This window comes from Physella acuta, unplaced genomic scaffold (genome assembly GCF_028476545.2).
Source record: "Physella acuta isolate Inbredline_101_S28 unplaced genomic scaffold, ASM2847654v3 ptg000311l, whole genome shotgun sequence".
Taxonomy (NCBI): Eukaryota; Metazoa; Mollusca; class Gastropoda; family Physidae; genus Physella; species Physella acuta.
This window is the reverse complement of record NW_026731830.1, coordinates 62,501-86,981: the sequence shown is the minus strand read 5'-3', so window position 1 is coordinate 86,981 and position 24,481 is coordinate 62,501. Positions and strand designations below refer to the sequence as shown.

At 36.7% G+C, this 24,481-nt stretch overlaps 2 pseudogenes; both read left to right on the top strand.

Moving 5' to 3' along the window:
- The first annotated feature begins 22,402 nt into the window (after window positions 1–22,402).
- Window positions 22,403–22,570, top strand: LOC131940209 (uncharacterized; annotated as a pseudogene).
- A 119-nt stretch (window positions 22,571–22,689) lies between these two features.
- The window catches only part of LOC131940197 (E3 ubiquitin-protein ligase arih1-like), a 2,216-nt pseudogene continuing 424 nt past the window's right edge, over window positions 22,690–24,481 (top strand).

The following is a 24,481-nucleotide window of genomic DNA, read 5'->3' as shown; positions in this document are numbered from 1 at the left end:
CGTCCCATCCGATGATTGCTCCAACGACGTAAAGTCCATAGCCACAATCTCTAGTGGTTTTGTCGCTAATAGGTGTCCCGATGGCTGTCTCATTTTGACAACTGGCATTTTCGCATGCTGACACCTCACACAAGCCTCACAATGGCGTTTGACCTCCATTTCCATATTGGGCCAGTAACACCTTCGTCGTAATATTTTGTGCGTCCTGTCCTGACCCTGGTGTCCTGCCCTGTCATGTGCCAACCTTAGCACTTCTTCTCGTAATTGTCCAGGCACCACCACCTGGTGTATTGTCCCATCAATTTGGTCATGAATTCTCCGCATGAGAACACCATCCTTTATACTGAGACGGTCCCACTGACTCAGTATTTTCTTTGTTTCTCGACCAAATTGTTCTCTTTCCCTTCTTCCTGGGAATTTTTGTTCCTGGACGTGTTTCAACAGCGGCTGTAGGCCACTATCCGTTCTCTGGGCATTTCTTATCTCTTTGTGATTAAGGCAACTAAAATCACCAATGTCCATATGTCCGGGCTCTGTGGAAATGTGCTCCACCCCGGTCTGTCCGTTCTGCCTCACTTGCACCCCGTGAGGGATATCTGTTGACGCTCTGACCTCACATATTCCTTTCAGCGTTTCTTCCTCATCGCCCGGTCTCTCGTAAGGATTCCTTGATAAGGCGTCCGCATTGCCATTGGACCGCCCCGGGCGATATTTTATCTCCAGGTCAAAGAGCGCCAATTCTGCTGCCCATCGCTGTTCGATGGATCCCAACTTTGCTGTCTTTAGGTGACTCAGGGGGTTATTGTCAGTGTATACCACACATTTAGCACCTAATAGATAGTCCCTGAATTTTTCCGTCACAGCCCATTTTAATGTCAAAAGTTCTAGTTTCATGGCGCTGTAATTTGTCATGTTCTTCTCTGATTCCTTCAGAGCTCGACTGGCATAAGCAATAACCCTGAAACCTTGCTTTTGTTGTTGTGATAGCACAGCTCCCAGACCTTTAGAGCTGGCGTCAATTTCTAGCCGAAATGGTTTGTCAAAGTCTGCGTATCCTAATATCGGCGCCTCTGTCAAAGCCTTTTTCAATAGCTTAAACGAGTTCAGGCATTCCTCAGTCCATAATTCACCTATCAGTTGTGTTTTACCTTTCTTTTTCTCCTTACTGTGTTTCTTTGTCATTTTGTTTACCAAGTCATGCAATGGTGCGGCAATTTTTGCAAAACCAGGCACAAATTTTCTATAATAGGAAGCAAAGCCCAAGAATGATCTGACCTCTACTGTAGTTGTTGGCTGTTTCCATTCTTTAACAGCTGCAATTTTATCTGGGTCAGTGGCGATGCCATCCGACGAAATCACATAACCCAAAAAATGTACCGATTTCAGACCGAAGCAGCATTTGTCTGGGTTCAGCTTTACTCCTATCTCCCTAAGACGGAGAAACACTTGTTCTAATCTTTCTAGATGGTCCTCCCAAGTTTTTGAATAAACTAGTATATCATCCAAGTACACCAACATTATTTGAAATAGAAAGTCACTCATAGCACTCTGCATTACTCGCTGGAATGTAGCAGGTGCATTAGTTAGACCAAACGGCATACGGGTCCACTCGTACAGTCCCAGTGGAGAAATAAATGCAGTTTTATGTTGATCGTTGGGGTGCATGGCCACTTGGTGGTAGCCACTAGCCAAATCCAAGGTAGAAAAAAATCTTGCTCCCCCCAACGCATCAAGACATTCATCAATACGAGGCAAGGGGAATGCATCCCTTCTTGTGATATTGTTCAATTTCCGGTAATCACAACACAGTCTTATCTCCCCTGACTTCTTTTTTACCACTACTATCGGTGCCGCATACGGGCTAGTGCTGGTTGTAATAATTCCCTTTTTTAGTAGATCGTTCAGGTGTGCCTTCACCGCAGAGTAGTGACTTGGTGGTAATCTTCGATAAGGTTGCGCCACCGGCTTGTCTTGTAGTAAGGGTATCTGGTGTTTTATTACTTCCGTGTAACCCAAATCACCCTCGTACGAGGCAAATATATCCCTGTACTTATTCAGCAATTCATTTAGTTTTGGGTCCTCAGTTTCCGGGAATGTATATGATCGGCCATCCTCTTTCTTCACCTCGGCCGTCACATTGACCGACCTAATTGTTACTTCATTACTGCTGGTATTGCTCAGTTCGATGTACTGTGCCGACCTTTGTACCTCGACGTTCTGTGGTACTCCTACCAGAGTATTAGGCGGTATAAAAATTTCCTCATCCAAAACATTTGCCACTAATCCTTGAACTAGTCCATTTTCCGCTGATGTGTATGTCCGCAGTAACACGACGCCTGCCCTCAGTGCGGCGCCACATGGTTCTATCATCACATCACCATTCACACTTCTATCCCCAATTTGTAATGTGATTGCCTTGACCGTGTTTGCCGGGACTGATATCCTTCCTCTGGTCTTGGCAAACCTGGCCAACTTTGATCCCCGACCTGGTGTGGTCGATCCGACAATATTTGTAAGAAATTCTGGCAACTGGCCAAGAATATTCATGCCCAACAGGCAAGGTATATTTGACACATTTGTCTCTAGGTTGTGTTTCGTAACGAACACCCCAACCTGCTTCAACCTATGTCCCGCCACCACGACATCCGCCAGAAAATAACCACAGTAAGGAATGGTTAGTCCATTAGCTGCCGTCAGGCGCATGCATGTGTCAGACCTCAACCTATGGTCTTTTCCTTTCATCCATTTGGTGTAAAAATTTTCCGTGATTGTCGTCACCTGGGAGCCTGTATCCACAATTGCCTTCACCGCGATGTCCCCAATCGTAATCACCATTTCGGGACAGACTCCCATCATTTTGCTTCTTGGGCCATAACCTCGCCCCTCTGTAGCCTGGCCCTGCCTTACAGAGGACGACCGTTTCCCTGGCAGTACCGTGCCATATGTCCGGGTTGTGAACAGGACAAACAAATTGGTCGACCGTCAGCCGTCCACCGGAGTGATGGACCGGCGGGTCGCGGCCGTCCAACCTGTCTCTGTTTTGTACCGTTCTTTTCCTGATTCTCAGCTGTTGACCTGCTTTCTAACCTCTCCAATCTTTGGTTAACCTTATCCAGGTGGGCCAACAGTTGAGCCATCATGGTTTCCACCGTGCCGGTCCCCGTGGGTGGGGATTGTTCCTGTTCCGGCACAGAGACTTTGTCCACCGAACAGTTCGATTGGTCCTCATCCTCGGACCTGCGGATCGCTGAGTTCCTGACCTGAAGGAAGGTCAACTGCGGGTCTTTGTGGACCTCCTCTTTCAACTCTCTCCTTAAGATCGGGGTTGCTAGCCCCTCGATGAACTGGTCCCTCAGTAGGCGTACATCAATGTCAGGTGTTTTGCCCTTTACCGAATCAAAGGCCCTGTTTATTCGGTGTGAATACTCCATCACACTCTCCGCCATTCTCTGCTTTAAGCCTACGAACCCCGATAGCAGTTGCGATCCCGACCGTCTCTCCCCAAAGGTCTCCATAATTAGATCCAACACCTTATCTGGATCTGATTGGACGGTTTTATCGTGGCATTTGACCTCTGCCCTAACCGTCTCTCCTATACTGCCCATCAGCAGTCTTAATCTTTCCTCTGGTGACATGTTTCTCGAGGCCCAGGCCGCTTTGACCTCTTCACTGAACCTGTTGGTTAAAGTTGGATCACCGTCCCCGTAAAATTTGTTAATGTGGGACTCTCTGGGCAGGACCACAATATGGGTCTGCTTCTCGTCCAGAGTAGACATTTTATTCCTTTAGTAAAAAAAAAGAGTTCTTTCTTACCGTGTGTGTATGAAAAAATTTTTCCTCGTTCCTCAATTTTCACTGTTCCTGAATATCCGAATTCACACACACACTAAACACAGTTATGAACTAGGTTGACTATGGGTGCCTAAAGCGGCAAGTCTCGTTGAATTCATCCTGATCGCAGCGCCAAATGTAACGAGTCCCCGAGTCTATCCTGCCGACAACGCCAAATGTAACGAGTCTCTGGCTACCCTGCCGACAACGCCAAATGTGACCTTCCCGAGTCTAACCACTCATTCCACACAACATTGACCACAGCATAGATACTCGAAGATGCAGGTTCATTATTGATCCTTTTATTACATGAATCAAAGAATGCTTCACAATAATATAATGAATCAAGAGAGATGTTTCACAATAATAGTCTGAATCAACGGACCCCCAACAGTCCTCACTAGGCTTCATCTAACTGAATACACATGTCTAACGTCCTTCTTAACACAATATAACCAACTTGATACTGCCACACAGACTGACTGATCGAAAGCAAGCGAGAGAGAGACTGCGAGCTCAGCCGTCGCCTTCCTTATTTATCCCCTTCATATCCGTAGTCGTATCCGGTTCTATCATAATCGTAATTGTAATCGATTCTAATCGTTACATCAGAATGTTAATTACGCCGCTTCTGTCGTACAGTCCGATTTAATAAGCCATCTGCATCCTGTCACATCAAAGTTGACAGACCGTCTTTCGTATCGCTTCCCGAGATATTACGCCTTGGCTTTCTGATCGTTATCAGCCAACACCTGCACTGTGACGTCAGACTGTAACACGTTATGTCTCTTGGTAACTTCCCCTAGTTACATATATATATATATATATATATATATATATATATATATATATATATATATATATATATATATATATATATGGGAGTTAACTGTGTGCAGTCGAAATTTGACCATTTATAAATATTTAATACTTCGCCAATTTAATTGCATAATCGAAGCGATTCATTGATTCAATTATCTTAGACACGTATATCGTTATGTTTCGCCAGAACAGTTTTGCTAATTTACTGACAGCAGCGGGATTGTTGAATTGCTCATTGGATAATACTTTAATTAAATTGGTGTGTGAACGAATTTTGTTGAATATTTAAATATAACTTGCTGTTTGCAGTTCCAACATTGTGTTAATAATATTTAAGTTAAAATATACAGCACATGAGGGGTAGCCGTGGGTCAGTGAGACGGCGTGAGAGAACTCCAATTCTACTAATATATGGGTATAGGAGAGGTGGTAGTTATTTTTGTTAATTTGTAACATTTATCTAGATCACTTTCCTGTATGGTAAAATTATGTTTTCTTTTTCTTAAGAATTGCGTGATTTTGACAGATTCGTTACAACAGATATACACAAATAATTGAAGTAACTTTATTTACAAAATTAATAAATGAACAAATATTATTCGCTTTAAAATGAATGTATTCATAAATAGTCCGGCACATAGTTTGAATATGTAGCTGTAGTATCATGGTTAAATCTGGTTCTTGTACAAGTCCAATTTCTTGTTGAAGTGTAAGTCGATACTAACATTTGTCATTAGTTAGGTCTAGTTCAGGTTGTTATACTTTCGTGGCGTAAACCCATTCTATATTTTTAATTTAAATGCAATTAATGATATTTAATTATAGTATAGTTATGCAGAAAGTATTAGAGTAAAAAAGGCTACCGTGTGGATTTATTTAAATTAATTTTGTTAATATTGCTTCCCTTCATTTGATATTCAGATATATGTTACAGATGTTATTCGCAAATTAATGGCATACCTGTTTTTTTATGTGTCTGCCTTGTAAAATTTAAACAAGTTACGTTTTTTTTAAAAATTAAATACAACACACTATTTCACAGTGCGTAGTTTAACAAACTGGTGGTCCAAAGAAAGACATATTGTGATATAAGTTATTGTTTTAATGGAAATTTGTACTCGTGTAATGATGATTACTAGTACTAGTTTTAGATTAGCAAATTAAAACTTGTCAATCCGTTAATTTCTACCAATAGAATATAAGCCTATATGTATACGTTTTTTTTTTATTGTTCAAGTAGCTTTAAAGGCCCCTTAATAATAATTGTAATGTGTTTTCTAGAGTTTTAAATTAGTTTTAGAGGTCCTAGAGTCAATGTAGTTACACCACTGGGCCTTATTTAGTAAGTGTATTGAAAATATAGTATGAAAATTGTCGTGTATAGCCGTTTTATAAATTACCACAATAATATTACACTTTATTAAATCCCATGTTTATGTTACAATATCAAAAATTATGTTCAAGGGAGTTAACTAAAAGAACATCATTTTTATAACAAACAGAAACTCAAAACATTCATTGTTAAAAAAAAGTATTAAGAAACGCATATATAAACTATAAACATTTCTATTTTTTACAATAAATAATTAAACAAGTACTTAAAATATAAAATTGAATTTACTTTTTGAGGCAGTGTTTTTTTTTTCGGAACTTTAAAAAAATAAATTTTATTTTCCCTTAATCGAAATTAAAACCGTTATAATGCATTTGTCTAGCACTACGTAAGTCTATATTAAGAATAATTTTTTTTTTCATTCATAATGTTAAATGAATTTGTAAACTATGTTATTGTTTTATTGCAAATAAAAGTATTTATTAAAAAAAAAATAATGTTAGTCTTTTGTCAGGGGTAGGCAGCCTTTGGCCCTCCATCGCAATGCACCATTATTTATAATTATCCTATTTTATTTCTAAAACTAATACAAATATTGTTCTGCAACACTCGGTAATGATCGATATAATAATAAACATAAACAAGTAACACTCTCTATTCTATTAAACTATTTAATTACTCAATATTTCAATGAACTTCTTATTAAATTGTCCATTCTGAAATGACACATTCAACTTCGTGGTGGATATCATAAAGAAACTAAACGAGCTAAATGTAAAACTGAAAGGAAAGGAAAACCCAGCCTTAGCCTTGCTTCAAGTAGCGGTTTGTTTCGAAAAAAAAATACTATTTTTTTTAAAGACATAGAGAGCGGTAAATTACTTAATTACGAAAAATCAGAAAAAGATATTGTGATAAAACCAATGCTACTATTAACATGAATCACTTCAGCATTATTACTATAAACAAAATGAGGGATGGGTTCACTGAGAGATTTGAGCAATTCAAGACAAATGTAAGTTTATAGTAGACACTTTCAACACAAAAACAAATGAGATTATTTCATATATTTAAATATATTTATTTTAAATTATATATATATATATATATATATATATATATATATATATATATATATATATATATATATATATATATATATATATATATATATATATATATATAATCCTATTCAAAGATCATATTAAGGACATAAACATGTTTGTGGAGATGACTTATATTAGTGGGAAGCCATGATTCAAGGACCTCCGGATAGTCATATGCAGATGGTGTTTTTTTCTATGGCCCTATCGATTATCCATTTAAAACCACCAAAGATTACATTTGCAACAAAGATTTACTACCCAAATATTCACAGTAATGATAGTATAGGCCTCGATTCAGGTCACAATGTAAACATCCATCTTAAAAATCCTTTACACCCAAAGACAGGGAATTAGCAAATAGACTAATTTACAATACAACACCACTGAGGCGCAAAAACAAAACCAACACACCGGCAGTGATACACAAACATGCATCTCGTTGCTATTTGTTCATACAAGACACTTTGGAATGAGGAAAACATATATCTAGACAAGGGGTCGGCAACCTTTTGAACCGGAAGAGCCAAAAGTAACAATTTAAATAAGTCCCCCAAGCCACTAACAGTGGCGGAACTAGAAAAAAAAGGCCCCCCCGCAGAATTTTTTTTTGGGCCCCTATATATATATATATATATATATATATATATATATATATATATATATATATATATATATATATATATATATATATATATATATATATATATATATATATATATATATATTAAGTTTTCGAAGTGAGAAACACCGACTCTCTAAATCTAGCCCAACACACTAAACTGGCGATGATTTATTAAGAGGCTTTTATCAAAACGTTAACAACCGTGTATTTTTTAGACGCGTGCCCTGTTTACCAGAAGTTGAATTAAATATTAACAATTTCGGCAGTTCATTTCTACCAACTAGACACGCCAAGGCATGCTGTAAGTCCCTCGGCGACGGCCCAGGTGTCAGGGGAGTCACGGGGCTTTTGGGAGCTACCGGTTACATTCAGAGTTTCTTTCAGGCATCTCTTCGGGGGGGGGGGGGGGGAAATTTTTTTACCACCCCCTCCCCCCCCCCCCCCCGAACGAAATGAAATTTCTATACTTCATATAGAAAATATATACTTTTAACAGCGTCCGCCCCCCCCCCCCCGAAGAAAGTCTACCGCCCCCTCCCCGAAAATTTCAAGTGCCCCCCCCCCCGGAGAAAAAAGTCTGGAAGAAACACTGGTGGCTGTCCTCAAAGCTTCCAAAGTTTTCATGGCGATTGGGTAAATGATGCAGTAATGCAAAATAGACAGAAACATGTTTTTCACATGTACAACTGTATGTATGTGGCCAGCTCACGCGTCGGATAACTTTCTGATTTAGGGGGGGGGGGGGGGAATCCACAAATGACGTCACATTTTTTAACGACTAACAAAAAGCCAGACCCTCACACCCCCCCCCCCCCCCACCTCAATAACGTCATTTATAAATAGTAATTGACTATTAATTATATAATAATGTTCAATTAATTCTAAACGTTCTAATTAATTTCTAAATAATTATATAAAAAATAATCTTACCTTCCCTGTTTTGTGAATTAGATGTGCCTAATACTAATAGTATGCAAATAAATCAATATCTGTTGACTAGTGCTGTCTAGTGTCTGACAAAATGTGCTAGAGTGGTGAATCGTACGGTTAGGAAGTAGTTCATAAACGATACATTGATCTACTCGATACTTGCGAGGCTAAAAAAGAGGGATGGGATGGCGGTCGGCTCGGGAAAATCTTGAAAGAGACAACAAAGCGCCTATGTACCATCGCCCATTGTAAAACTTACTCAGGGGAGATAATTCCAAGTATAGGCCTTAAAAGTTTACTATGATATTTCTTGTAAAAGTAAAAAAAAACAGTAAACGTATATAAAAACGAAGTTTCTAGTATTATATTCTTTTTATTATTTGTAGGATACAAGATAGTACAGAATACAAATTCAACCACTATCACTAACACATATTAACATTGAAAAATGTTAAATGGATTTCGGCGGGTCCCTAACTAATGCCGAAACGAAGAACCGCGCATCATGAAAGCCACTTCATGTGTAGCGGCTTCTCGTGCTATGGTCTTTGTTGTTTTTTTAAAAAGAATTTTGCCGGCGACAGCGTGGGGAAATAGAACTCGGCCTTGACGATGGTTAAAAAATACAACTATAAATAAAAAGAAATGTTATCCCCATCCCCTGCCCCATCCGCCACAGTACACTTTGGAGGATCGGTCAAACAGTTACGTGTCCTCTATTTAGCTATCAAAGGGGGGGCAACGAGTCAAATGTGTCATTCAAATTTGAAGCGTTGCCTATATTTTACACTGTATTTTGTGTAATGGATTTTATTTTTTTTTGCTGAAGAGCGTGGTATAGTGACTGTAAAATAAAGATAATCGTACCGCAGCTACAGTGTTTTTCTTTTACAAACTAAATATCAAGGCAAAAATGCACGAAAATTAAATTCAAAATTTAAAAAAAATACTAATTATGGTCAGCAGTGGGCCCCTAAACGGCCTGCCCCCCCCCCCCACCCGCATTGCGGGGTCTGGGGGCACTGTAGTTCCGCCCCTGTATAGATCTTTTGGTTGTTTTTAGGCTTAAAAGCTAGATCATTGTATCCTAATTTTTTTTAACTTTAATGTATTTAGTGTTAATAACTAATTTTCCATTAACACGTTTACTAATTATAAAACGATTAATAATATAAAGACGAGTCTTACCTTCTTGTTGTGTGAATTAGATTCGTCAACGAAATACTTCATCAGGTAAATGAACAACTACTGACTAGTGTCTTTAACAAAATGTGCAGAAGTGGTCAGTTTACAGTTCAGTAGTTCATAAACGGTTCGTTAATCTATGCATTACATCTTATTGTAAGATTTAGGGTGTGGTGAGGGGTAGAGGTGAGGGGGATGGGGGGGGGGAGGGTAGAGAGTTGCGAAGGTTCAAGGGAAGGGGACAAGAAAGCGCCGATGAACATCTACATCAATAGTGCCGACTTTTTCCGGTCGTCTAGAAGACCAGGATAGTCGCCGCAACATTTCCCCAGCCCGATTTTCAAAGCTTTTTTGTTCTCCTAATCGACACCACTAAAAAAGAACGGTAGGCTGCGTCTTTGAAGTTGTCTATATGTCTGGCGGTCTCTCGAGCAATAGTCTGTGCATTTTTCTCATAGACGTTTGCCGACTATCGTGTTTGTTTGTAACTGTAGAAGAAAGATAACTCGACATCCACATAATTTTTTTTATTTAAATTAAAAAAAAAATTTTTTTTTTATAATTTAGCCAGGATTTTTGGGCCCCCAATCGGTCTGGGCCCCCCCGCATTGCGGGGTCTGGCGGCACTGTAGTTCCGCCCCTGGCCACTAACACTTTCATATCAATATGTTGGTATTTGATTAGGATTAGATATATTTAATTTGATTTTTTATTTGAAATAAATAGCTTTAAAAATGAAAGAATATTTATGCTTAAAAAAAACATACTAATAATTCGTACAAAACATATTAAAGTATTTTAGATAGATCTACTATGATAAAATTAGTAATCAAATAATATAACTATATGCCGATCCCAATCCACTTTAGAAGCAAATAACTGTTACTTTTCTTTCTTTTCGACACCACCAGCTTAGGAGGTGTCTCTCATAGCTAGGCAGCCCTCAGCACGGCCAACTCCAACTAACTGGCTTGTGTATCGGTTTGATTACTGTATCGGTCGCTTCTGTCCTTTGGTTCTCACTGGGCTTATCTTTCATGCCACATAGCCCAGGGTAAACTTTGTCCAGTGCTCAGCTCAAACGTAAGGAGCTAATAACTAAAAAACCACGTCACTCAGATCAAATGTATGCATACTGACAGATAGAGAAATATATTTTGTATACAATAACATTCCCTATCTGACGATATTCGAAAAAGTCGGCTTTTCGGTATTGGTAAGAATGGAACCGTCGCCACTGTGTTGGTCACAGCACGGCTGTGGGGCTGGGCCTGGTGCCCAAGCGGCTGTCAGCTGTCCGTGTACTTTCTACCTCACCTAATCCCTCTGTTCTCTGATGAGTGTTTTTATCCCATTTAAAGTTGGTTTGCTTTATAATATTATAATAAGTTTTGAACATAAAAAAATATAATTATAAATGTTTGTGCATGGAACTGGAGAGCCGTATTTTGACGTCAAAAGAGCCGCATGCGGCTCGCGAACCGTAGGTTGCCGACCCGTTATCTAGACTACCCCACCCTTCAGTCTATGAAGAAACCTAAGGGCCACGTAAATAGGCAGTTGATAAGCATAAAGTCCATTCTATTTTGCAATTACGGACAATACACTTACAGTTTCGACATGTACAACAAAACTCGAATCGACCAAACTCCACAATTGACCCCCCCCCCCCAACCCCCAATATATTTATTAATCAAGCATTCATTATGACACTTAGAACATTAAGTTAATCAATATTTTTTATTTCTTTTAATATTTGTAACAAGTATTAGATTAGTAAATAACCAATTTTATTTTTTTTTCTTTACTTTTTTTTTTTTCTTTTCTTTACTTTTTTTTTCTTTAAATAAGAAATATACGACTGAAATTATTCAAGTAGCTTTTTAGGCTCCTTTAAATTAATTTAAATGTGTTTTCTAGAGTTTTAAAATGGTTTTACGGTTCCAGATTCAATGTAATTCCACCACTTAGCCTTAGTTGTTAAGCGTATTGAATGTACATTATAAAATTGACCCTGTGTTGTTGTATTATAAATTACCAAACTTATGTTACACTTAATTAACTCCCATGTTTATGTTACTAAAGAAATACTTTTTCAAGGGAGTTAAGTTAAAAAAAAAACAGATTATAACAAAAAAACTCGCAAAATTTTGTATTTAAATACAATATTAACAAAAGTATTAAAAATTGTTTATAGTATGTAAATAGAGTAAACAGTTTTAACTTATTCATAAAATATTTAAAACAAGTAGCTTACTATAAATTTTAGTTTATATTAAAGAAACGTTAAATAAATAGTTTCTATTTTTATATAATTTAAATTTTGAACATTGATAATCGATGAACGGACTAACTGAAACGCTGTTTGATACCTATATTTTTGTTTAATTTTTTTTTAAGTAATTAAATCATTATAAACGGGTTCTAAAACTGGGGATCCGACCCCTCACGCGAAGATTCCCTTATCGGGGGAGGAGAGGGGGGGGGGGGGTGAAGTCGCGAAATGGTAGACTAACCCTAGTAATTAAAAAAAAAATATTTAGAAGAATATCTGCAATTCGGCTTTCCTAACATAACATGTAATGAAATAGAGAAAAAACAATGCGTACTGTGCAAAGTTTTACTCAGTCATGAGTCTATGAAACCTTTAAATTTTAACTTCGTTTTGAGACGAGTCATTCGGAAGACACCATAAAAGATATGGAGTTCTTTCGTCGGCATGAAGCTAGTTGCAAACATCAGAGACTTAATCGAACACAATTTTTTTTTCAAGGAAACACAGCATTAGTGCAAGCGTAAAATGAAGTCGCAATAGAAATTGCCAGGAAAAAACAACACAATAGGAGCAAATCGCATCAAACCATGCACGTGGAAGATGGTGAAATTATTTCTTGGGCATTCCAGTGCAGTAAAGTGCAGTGAAGATGCAGCAAATAGCTCGGTCAAATAATACTATTCAGCGGCTTATAGCAGACATGTCCGTAGATGTTAAAGAACAAATTTAGAATGAAATTAATTAAGCTTTCACCATTGTTTCAAGTTGATGAATCAACATACAATTGTTGCTTGTCCTATTGAAATATATGTATTCCGATGATAGCAAAGAAGAGTTGCTATTTTGTGAAGATATTATGGAGCAAATAAATACGTTCTTTTGTAACTGGATAATTAATATACAAAACGGATGCGGGGTTTGTATGGATGATGTGCACTCTATGTTCGGGTCAAAATCGGGCTTACAGAAAACAGTAAAAGATTTAGCTCCCAGCCAAGGGGAATCCACTGCATGATTCACCGGAATGCCCTCGCCAGCAAGAATCTTCCGACTCCATTGCTAATAAAAGTCGTACATTATATTAAATCTGTAGCCCTCCCTAAACACTTGTCTGTTTAAAGAACTGTGTCAAGTCACTGCAGTGCGCTTTTTTTTTTTAATTGAAAGATGAAATCAATTTATTTTTTAAAGTTCAAGGGAAACAAGAGCTTTTGATATACTTTAACCACTTGGTGTGGTTAGAGAATCATACCTAGCAGATATATTCGAACATCAACATACAAAATGAACGAATATTATCTATTTTCATGATAATCTAGGGATATTCATATCAGAGCTGCTAAATTGGCGAAGAAAAATTAATCTTGGAAATATGACCATGTTTGAGAAACTCTGCTGTGTGGTAGATAAATCTGATTTTGAGATAAATAAAAAAAATGAAACAGGAGAAAACGGACCGCGGCGTTACTTTGTCTGAGCTGAAAGAAGGGGAAACTACACTGACATGTAACCCATTCTCTGCGTCCCTTTATGTTGCCAACGTTCTCAATGAATTACAAGATGAATTATTAAATTTGCGGAATGACTCCGGAATGACTCCGCGTCATATGAAAAACTGCTCACATTTTTGGTGTAGTACGCACCATTTATACCCAAACGTAAAATTGATTGCTTTTCGTGTTTTAATTCCTATTGTATCTTTATATCTTTGCGAGAATAGATTTTCAACACTTGTCCAATTAAAAACAAAACATATAAATAAATTAAATGATAAAAATGACATGAGATTGGCGTAAACAAAAACTAAACTGCAAATGTTGAGGCTAGTTAATAGCACAACATTTTACGCATCGTATTAAAACAGTTATCAAGATTTATTCATTTAGAAAGTCTACAAGAAAATCTTACTTTAGTCCTTATAAACTTCCTTTATAAATTTTGACTTTTTATTTCCATAGAAGTTGCGGGTTACTTACTTTCTGTAAAAGGGGGTCGCACCTCGAAAAAGTTTGGGAACCACTGATTTATAAGATCTAGGCTAAATCCCCCATTCAAAATGGTTTACAAGCGCCACAAATGTGATGTTATCTGCAGCCTATTGTAAACCAATAGCACGACACCTTAGGAACTACAATGTCCTTAGATCAAATATGTTCAGACGTTTAGATTTCCATTTCGGATAGAGCCCTACAAACTTTTGACTTATGTGTATTACTCTAAAAAACTACTCTAAAAAAAGAGATCAGCACTTGGATGATTAAAAAATACAGTAATGTTTTCACTCAAGAAAGTATTACAGTACACTCGTTTTAGCAAATTACTTATTTCAGTAAACCATATAATAAGTAATCATTATAAATCCCAAGATTTACCGCACCGGATGACACGTATTAAAAAAAAATGACAAGATGAATAGAATGCATATTTTTTTGCCAGTTCAATAGATGTATAATTATATTCAAAAAGTATTGTAAGTACATAGTGACGATCCCAATGTGGGGGTTGTGTGACACCATGACGTAAACATGCAGTCTATCGAGGAAACAAGGCTGCATCCAGCTGTATTAACAACCTACCATAGATTAACATCGTAAGTATTAAATGTGAACACTTTAAAGCTTTTACGGGGGGGGGGGGGAATATGAGGTGCAGCAGCGGTTGACATCCGACCTAGCGTTGTAGTTGAATATATTACAAAAATAAAATGACCTATGTATGTTTTGTATTAACCTGTCTGGTTTTTAATCCAAACTCACATCATAACATTAACTGTAATCATAAAAACATGTAGTAGACTATACGTGTACATGTTGGCTAAATGCATTTATAGAACAAGTACTTCCGGGTAAAACATGCGTAGAACGTATGCAGTTGTTTGTAAAACAGGTTTGGTGTACATGTAATTCCTGATAAAATAGAAATGCTGTAGTAATTAATGTTAATAGTAGCATTGGTTTCATAACGATTTTTTTTTTCAAATTTATCGAGATTAAGTAATTTATCGCTATTTCGTGTCTTCAACAAAACAAAATGATTTTTTTTTTTCAAAATAATCCATTTCTTCAAGCAGGGTGCACAGATCAAGACGTACGCAGTAAAGCAGTGCTAATGTTTAGACAATATATAAAACTAAATACAAATAATCTACTTTTTTTATCACTCACTAATTATAATTTACAAATAGTTTATTATCTGGTTCTCGACATTTGCAGCACATCGCTGTCACAACATGTTTTTACCGATCTCTGGCACACACAATGTAGAACCATTGATCGAATAGTACGTGAGTGGAATTTTTGCATTTTTGTCCTTTATTTGTGTTAAAACCAAAACTTGGAAGATTTCGTATGGTTGGTCGTAATGGCTTCTCATTTAGTCAGTCTCTACGTAAATACACAGCAACCATACATATGTAAGCGTCACTTTCTATGTGATATACACTTTCTAAAATATGTAAGCGTCACTTTCTATGTAATATATACATTCAAAAATATGTAAGCGTCACTTTCTATGTAATATATACATTCACACATATGTAAAGGTCACCCTTTACGTAAATACACACATTCACGCATATGTAAGCGTCCCTCTCTATGTAAACACACACAGCCTAACATGTGTAAGCGTCGCTCTCTATGTAAATGCACACACTCACACTCAAACACCTACTCACACAAGAAAACATCCGCATCACAAACCGATAAAACCGGTAAATCACTCACATAGACACATGTTCTGCACATACCCCTGGCCATAATTTAGCGTATGGTTTGATTTAGTATATAAATACAACATAAATAGACACTACTATCTAATATTGTTCACGCTCTTAATACACACACCTGTAACTTACAAATGTCCTAACTAGAATTTTTGTTTACATCTATAACTATTTTTTTTACCCTACACAGAAACACAGATGAACACCTATTGTGTGATATGGTCTATTTAATGTTGTTTTTTTTTTTAAATACAAGTACTGTGTGTTACAAAATGAGAGTTTTTCGGTTGTGTTATATTTTAATTCTCATGATTTGTCAAATAAATATCACTATGCTCAGTACATAATAGCATTCATAAAAAATGCAGAATATACTTTGTTTACAGACCTGCATGAATGTAAAATAGTAGGCTTTTTCCACCTGAAACATCTGAAAACATAATATACTCGAAAATCATCTCAAATGCAACTACACAGGTTTGTTCAATAAGAGGTAGATCTATACATGTTCTTTTGTTTACCTAATATAGTTGGTTTTTTTTAGAGTAATGTATCGAATACTCCTTTATAATGAATTATTTTTAAAGTCTTGTTTACATTGTTGTTTAATCCTGGAAAATAAACAATATAAAATATTTTTTACCATGAACTTTGTTTTTATATTTTACAATTTATTATGTTGATTGTGTTGTGTTGATATGTGTCTAAATATCATACTTATCATTTCTGTTATGTAATAACTTTGAGCTATAAAATTAGACCAGCCGAAGAAGACGTTTTTAACTAAAACCATCATTGAGTTAAAATGTGTTAAACATGATAAAACCAACCCACTTTAAATTTAAAATGTAAGGTAAGCTAGAGGAACATTGTCATGGCGCCTTAAATAGAAATTGTAGAGTTGAACTTAAGCTGGAGAAGCTTTGACATGAAGTATTCATTATATTGCAAACCTATACTGCAGCGAATTAACTCCCATGTTGTATTCATCAAACGATATATTTGTTTTAAGGGAAATAATTAAAAATAAATATGTATACAATTTTAAAAGATTAAAAAAAAAATATCTATAAAAAGGAAATACAAAACTATTCATAAAATTTCCTTTTTATAAACAAAAATACAATGTGCGCATTATAATCTTAGCCAGTATTTTAAAATATTTATTATAATCTCAATAGAAATGCTATAAGTGATTACTTAAACAAAAATTGAATTGTTTTTTTTTTATAAGTGAAAACTTTCTTTATGAAAACGCCACTGTAACTGCAATAAACAACCCGATACAATATATTTTGAATAAAACTTAAAAAAAAATAAATAAATAAAAAAAGAATAAAACTTTCCATGACGTTTTCGAAAGCCTTTTCTCCCACGGTCATTTCTATTTCTGTCCATGGGTGGATAAAATGTGAACATTAGACTCCGAAGTTAAGGACGGAGCACAGTAAACTAAGCAGTCAAGAGAAACCTAGTTTGCACACCTTATTTTAGTCTAGTTCTTATGCCATTTCTTTTCTCTCTTTGAGTATATAATATATGCAATTGATGTTGATGTCTTTGATGCTGTGTAAAATCTAGCAAATAAAAGTAAAACGAACAATGTAAGGTAAACGGAGGCCTGCTATTCTTTTTGGATTTGCTTCCATAGCCATGAGCTTTGCCGACTCGACCACGCCGACCCCTTTCTTTGCAGATAAGGCTCGATCCTTTCCAACACTTTCCAACACAATTAAGAAATAAGAAGAAGAACAAAGATCTAGATAGTCACAATATCAACGATATCAATTAGATAGTTACGCAATCAACTGTAGCATCTAGATCACGGGTTCCCAACCTGGGGGTCGCGACCCCCCTGTCGCGAAGGTCTTTCTGGGGGGTCGTCAACTGATATACTAAACCTTAGTAATTTGAAACAAAACATAAATATTTAGAAGATTTTTTGAAATTCGGCTTCATTAACATCACTGAAATTGTTATAGAGAAGAAACAAAGCGCACTGTACAAAGTTGTTCTCAGTCACGAATGTATGAAATCTTCAAAACTAAAACGTCATTTGAGACGAGTCATTCGGAACACAACAAAATATATGGAGTTCTTTCGTCGGTAAGAAGCTAGTTGCAAACGCCAGAGACTTGATCAAACAGGAAGTTTTCACCAGCATTAGTGCAAGCATCAAATGAAGTCGCGATAGAAAATGCCAAGCAAAAAAGTAAAAATAAAAACAACGAGCCGGCCCGCGGCATAACATACGCCGCTATTTAGTTGTTTCTAATTTTCAATAATTCATAATTTGTGAATTCGACAGTACCAACGCTGACACTGAAAATATTTCTTTAAAACACTATAAGTAGCTCGTTAAGGACCATAACCCCCCCCCCTTCCTTCCCCCCCCCCCCCCTCCTCCCCCCCCCTACGTTTAAAATCGTTGGCTCTGCATGTAAACATTTAGAGTGAACACAGCTCACTAAAACCATGTAGGGGTGGGGAGGTAGGGAGAGCGTTTGCAGCTTGTTTTCTAACGGCTCGAAGAAGAGAATTATATATATAGATAGGAGAAAATCTCATCAAACGCTACATGTACGTAAATGTTAAATAACACATTTATTAAAATTAAGCTTTCACCATTATTTGTTTTTCAAGTTGATAAATCAACAGACGTGAGTTCGTGTTCGCAGTTGCTGGTCTGTGTCTACATTCATGCGGATGATAGCAAAGAAGAGTTGCTCTTTTGTGAAGATAGCATGGAGAAAATAAACACCTTTTTTGAAACTGGATGATTAAAATGGGTTAGTACGGCTGTGGGGGTTTGTACGGATGGCGCGTCATCTATTTTTAGCTCAAAATCGGGCTTTCAGAAAACAGACAAGATTTAGCTCCCTAACCATTGCCCTAACCAATTGACATCAAGAGTCCATTGCTAGTATAAGTCGTAAATTATATAAAATCTGGAGCCTTCAAAGAACTGAGCAAAAACATTACTATAGATCACGAGGTTCTGCTCTTCTACACTACAGTACGCTGGCCGTCAAACGAAATGTTGTTAATTGTGTTTTTGAATTGAAATCTGAAATCAAATTGTTCTTGGAAGTGCAAAGGAAACAAGACTTTTTGATATACTTAAAACGACATAGAGTGGTTGGAGAGAGTATCATACCAAGCAGATGTGTTCGAACATCAAGATAAGCTTAACCTGGAGCTTCGGGGAAAATGAACGAATATCATAACTTACCATGATAATCTCGGGGCATTTTTATCAAAACTGCAAAATCGATAAAGAAAATGAATCTTGGAAATATTGCATATTTGAGAAACTCTGCGGTGTGGTAGATGAATCTGATTGTGAGATAATTAAAATTTTGAAAGAAGCGATTTCTGGGCATCTTGAAACTCTTGAAAACGAACTGCATCGCTATTTCTCTGAGCTGAAAAAAAAGAAGAATCTACATTTACCTGTTACCTATTCTCTTCTTCCCTTGATGTTGCCAGCATCCCCGATGAATTACAAGATGAATTCTTTGATTTGCAAAGTGATTTCGAGTAAGATGAAAAACTGCAGACACGTAAAATTGATTGACTTTTCGAGAATATATTTTCAACACTATTCTTCGATTAAAACAAAATTAAGATAATTATAATGACAGAGGTTGGCGTTAACAAAAAAAAATAATTAAAAAGTTAACCACGAAGGTTTAGTGAATAGTATGCAATTTTATTCATGCTATTAAAACAGTTATTAAGAGTAGTTCATATTGAAAGTCTACTAGAAAATCGTATTTTAGTGCTTATTAATTTCCAAATTAATTTCGGCTTTTTAATTCTATGGGGGTCGCGGGTCACTTACTTTTTATAAAAGGGGGGTCGACACTCGAAAAAGGTTGGGAACCACTGATCTAACTGTAAAGTGGCTAAATTGAGGTTTTTTTTTTTAAATTGGTTTTAAACGTATGCTTTAATTGTTTGAAATGTTTAAAAAATAAAAATGAAATATCGTGAAATGTTTTAGATAATTGCCGCGGTCACAGCCCCTTCCCCACTCCCATCCCGATTGAAAAAAAAAATCTCCCGTTTTTTTTAGGCGTTTGATATACAGTTACATTACTGATGTATTTATTCAACACGAGAACTGTCGATTTATTATTGTGTAAGATACAGTTTACGTGCAGTGTGTGTGTGTTTTTTTTTTTTTTGATAAAAAAAATCAAGATGTGGACATCTACAATGAACCGAACCCCACCCACCCCCTCTACCCCCATTTCGCACGCGAGCATAAAAGTCCATTTTTTTTGTGACAAAAAGGTTACACAAAACAAGTACGTTATCCAAAAATAAGGTTTTACTTCTGTTCGAAACTATTTTTCGAAACTGCTAAACACATATTAAATGACATCGAACAATCAATTTCATAAAATAGTTTATAAAGGGAAACAACTTACAAGTATATTTATCAAATTAATCTAAACCTTAAAACATACAGACATCACAACCAAAAATAAAATAGTATCAGCTTACTTTGCAAAATATTTATTTATTTTTAGTAATTTATTGTTTGTAATTATACTTGTTGTCGCATAAAATATTTATCGTCTTGTTTATACGCGAACCTTTAAGATGCTACACATCGTATGCATATAAATAACAGTCACATTTAATCTTCTTCGCTTACACAATAGAGATCTTTTGAGCTCTTAACTTCTATAATATTTTAATGCAACCTTTTGAAAACTCAATGCTACCACTACAACACCCTTTCAACTAGTCAACTTAAGTTGTTTCCCTACATAGAAAATGCTTCACTGTCCCATTGACCCTCTCTGAAAAATTTCCTTTCCTCTCCCCACCCAGACTTCTGACACTTTCATTTGACCTTCGCCCCTTTTACTGTCATCCTTTGCAATTTTTTTTTTATAATTAAATACATGACATCATGTAAACATTCATTATGTACATTTGCAAAACCTTTCGTTTTCATTTGGTGTTCAAAATTATGTTAAAAAATTTGATGTTGATGTACTTGTTTTAATTGCAAATAAAAGTATTAGAAAAAAAAAAAAAAAAAAAAAAAAAAAAAAAAATATATATATATTTAATGGAAAGGCTTCTCGGCCTTTTGGCTAAGATCACAGTGTAGTATCTGTTATGGATCTACATGGTTCTTAGCCATTTGGTTGGTCAGCCCTTTATAGGGCTGGCGGCCGGGGCCGAGAGCGGTCAAATCTACTCCTCTAACTCACGCAAATCTCGCCAACGACCGCTGTGGGGTTGCTCCCACATATCCCTCGAACGCACATGCCCTCGAGATGAGTCACCCAGTACTTGTATTGGGTGGCTTCAAATGTACGAGTGGCTAACTTTCAATTTTCTATTTTTCAGCCTGACGACACCCATCTAGGAGAAATCTTAGGTGGGAGGTCTGTCACAATCGCTAACAAATCGAACTCATCTACTACGTCAAACACAACTACCTCGCTCCCAACAAACTCACTACCACTCTGACGACACCCACCTAGGAGGAATCTTAGGTGCGAGGTCCGTCACGATCGCCAGCCAATCAACCTATCAACCACGCAAACACATCGCTACTAACTACTTTGCCACTAATTTGGCACATAGGAGACATCTTAGGTGGGAGGGTCCGTCAAATACCAGCAAACGAACTAACCATATATCCAATACCAACTCAACTCACCCCAAACCAGGGGTCGGCAACCTTTTAAAGCGGAAGAGCCAAAAGTTACAATTTTACAAATTTCCCTGGTTTTAAAGAGCCACTAACATTTTTTTTTATTTCAAATATTTTATTTTTTATTAAGATTATTAGTATTTGTGCAAGGAGAGCCGCATCTTGATATCAAAAGAGCCGCATGCGGCTCACGAGCCGCAGGTTGCCGACCCCTGCCCCAAACAAACAATCATCAACACCTTCACTCTACCCACTTCAACTACTAGACCAAGCTCAAAGCCTCGACTTAGCAATACCACGAAAACTAATCATTCCTCTACGTCATCTCGCCCACTTCAAGCTCCTCTCCATTAACGACATCCAGTACCAAGTCATCTCGTCATCCCTCAACGATCAAATACTCAAAACATCTCACGTGTAATCATCCATAAACTCTCGTCAACCTTTGCCAAGTTCTACAACATTCGATCAACGACAAGACACAAGCTCGCCCTTTCAACAACAGATTATCTCCCATTGACATTCTCAAACTACAACTACCAACTAAGAATCTACCACTACCCAACCAAGACTGTATTAATCACAAGAAGCACGGCCAAAAACAGAGAAGCGATCATGTTGTATTGTCCTGTACTTTATGTCATAGCAAACCGGAAACAAAATCAAGAAATCAAAAGAAACAAATGGAACCAAGAAATCGGAACAAAGAAATCAAAGAAACATGGAACAAAGAAATCAGAAGGGATATTAAGACATTGTAAATCTTTTTTAATGCAATACCATGTATTACATTGTAATTGTTTTAACATGCAACCTATCCACATATGGAAGGAAGACTATTAAACGCCAGACGAAAAAAAAAAAAAAAAAAAAAAAAAAAAATTATTTAATGGAAAGGCTTCTCGGCCTTTTGGCTAAGATCAAAGTGTAGTATCTGTTATGGATCTACATGGTTCTTAGCCATTTGGTTGGTCAGCCCTTTTTAGGGCTGGCTGCCGGGGCCGAGAGCGGTCAAATCTACTACTCTAACTCACGCAAATCTCGCCAACGACCGCTTCAACTACTTCACCAAGCTCAAAATCCTCGACTCAGCAACATCAGCAAAACTTCACTCTTCAACGTCACCTCGCCCAACTCAATTACTTAACTACGTCACAACTTTACTCCTCTTCAAAACCACAATGAACAATATTTCAAAGCAACTCACTTCGAAAGATCTCTCAACACAAGAACCCCCTCAACTCAACTATTCTCTCCAAGCTTCACGTCATCGAACAACTCTACTACCAACAACAATATACGAAACTTGCCCTTCCACCAAGCGCATCATACCTCATCTTAACGCAAGGACACTACCTCAACCACCCTCTCCAAGTTCTACACCATTCGACCAACTCCACCATCAACGACAAGACACCAAACTCACTCTCACCAAGTACAACTACCAACTAAGAATCAACCACTATCAAACCAAGAGTGTATTAATCACAAGAAGCACGACCAAAAACGGAGAAGCGATCATGTTTTTTCATGTACTTTATGTCATTTTAAAAAGGAACTAAGAAACCGGAAGTAAAAACAAGCGAATCAATGAAAACAGGAAAACATGGAAAATACGAAACCAGAAGTGAATCAAGAAAACAGAAAAATAACACAAGGAAGGATTAAATTGTTTTAAATATGTATAATATTTCATGTATGTATATAATCATGCAACCTACTCTTGCTGCCTCCCTGCGCGAACAGGGTAGACAGCAAGTGAGGAAATCTATTAAACGCCAGACGGCAAAAAAAAAAAAAAAAAAAAAAAAAAAAAAAAAAAAAAAAAAAAAAAATGGAAAGATATTTTGATGGTGATCAAGACAAGTTATTTTCTGAAGCTCATGTTGTTAGTCCTCATCGGCGTGATATGGGGAAGGGTGCTAAGCGTCAAGTGCGAAACAGTGTTCAAGAAGACAACGTTCTTTGCGAAATATGCTACATTTCTAAGGCATTGGATGATATGAAGGGTCTTGAATGTGGTCATCGTTTTTGTGCCCATTGTTGGGCTGAGTACCTCACATCAAAAATAATGGATGAAGGTATGGGACAAACCATTTCTTGTGCTGCCTATGGCTGTGATGTTCTTGTAGATGACAAAAGTGTAATGGAGTTAATAAAAGACCCAAAAGTTAAATTGAAATATCAACAAATAATAACAAATGGTTTTGTAGAGTGTAACAGGTTATTGAGATGGTGTCCAGCCCCGGACTGCGGACATGCAGTCAAGGTGGCCCACCATGATGCAAAGCCGGTGACCTGTGTATGTAGCCATACCTTTTGTTTTTCGTGCGGAGAAAACTGGCATGATCCTGTGCGTTGCAAGTGGCTAAAACAATGGATTAAAAATGTGATGATGATAGTGAAACATCAAATTGGATAGCGGCAAACACAAAGGAATGCCCACAATGTCACGTTACGATGGAGAAAGATGGTCTGTAAAAATCAGAACTGTAGGGCAGATTTCTGCTGGGTTTGTCTTGGACCCTGGGAACCCCATGGATCCTCTTGGTATAACTGTAATAGGTACAATGAAGATGATGCCAAGAAAGCTAGGGATAGTCAAGAAATATCCCGAGCAGCAGTGTAATTATGCTTGATTAACCACAGCCCATATGCAACTGGGCATTTGCAGTTTGTTGACATTTATTTATCTTTATTTTGTAACTGACTTTCTGCTGGTTTAAATCACAGTCATTATATATGTGTATACAAATATTGAACCTTCTAGTTTTGAAATTATATTAACTTAGCTTTTCAGATTAAAAATAAGTATTGAGATCATATTCATTTTTTTAGCTCTCCAGAATTTTAAGTAAAGTTGTTTTTTAATGCAAGGTATATTTTATAAATCTGACATCTATTTATTGTCCAATGCAAGATACTCAGAATCAATTGAACGAAGCAAACACAGTTCTCATACTGTCACACAAA